The sequence below is a fragment of the Lissotriton helveticus genome, chromosome 10, assembly GCF_964261635.1.
Source record: "Lissotriton helveticus chromosome 10, aLisHel1.1, whole genome shotgun sequence".
Classification (NCBI taxonomy): Eukaryota; Metazoa; Chordata; class Amphibia; order Caudata; family Salamandridae; genus Lissotriton; species Lissotriton helveticus.
Window position 1 is genome coordinate 710,237,744 of NC_136071.1, and position 780 is coordinate 710,238,523.

Consider the following 780-nt stretch of genomic DNA (forward strand, 5'->3'; position numbering starts at 1 on the left):
CCGTCCGGCAGTGCCCGGTGGTGCGGGAGTCCCCCCTCCGTCCTGCAAGCCGGCCGGGGGTCGGAGGCGCCTGGGACGGAGGGTCCATCAGGGCCCGGGGAGGCCTGAAGCCCCGGAGCCCTGCAGCCCCAGAGAGCTGCAGCTCTGCAGCCCCCGGAGGCCTGAAGCCCCGGAGCCCTGCAGCCCCAGAGACCTGCAGCTCTGCAGCCCCCGGAGCTCTGCAGCCCCAGAGCCCTGCAGCTCCGGGGCAGGCAGATTGGCGTCATTTCGGTCCCGGCCATCTGGTCGCCCCTCTCGTCTCGGCCATCTGGTCGCCCTGGAAGTCCCGATGAGGTGCCATTCGCCTCCCGGATCCCAGCGAGGGCTCCAGGAGGTCGGGTACTTTCGCGCCTTGGGTCCCCTCTGTCACCTCGTGTGCACAGTTTACAAGAAAGGGGGGTCATTTTCCTCCGGATTACTAGGGAGAAGGGTACGCCCGGACACCCCTCCAAGGCTGGTGGTTCTCTGCCAGGGGGACCAGATGGGCTATGTCTGGGTAACACTTCCCTAGGCCACCCGGGGCTTCCTTCCTCCAGGCCAACAGCATGTCAAATTGCCCAGGACGGGCTCCATGGCTCTTGGGCAGTCGTCCCCCGGGCGTCTGGAGCTCCATCCAGGCCGGCGGCATGGCAGAGTGCCCAGGACGGCCTCCCCGTGCTCGGCTGGGTTCAGGCGCTCCGTCTGGGGCCCCTGAGGGCCGAGGGGAGGGTGGCCTCCCAAACCCGGGGCTCCGTCGTGGGT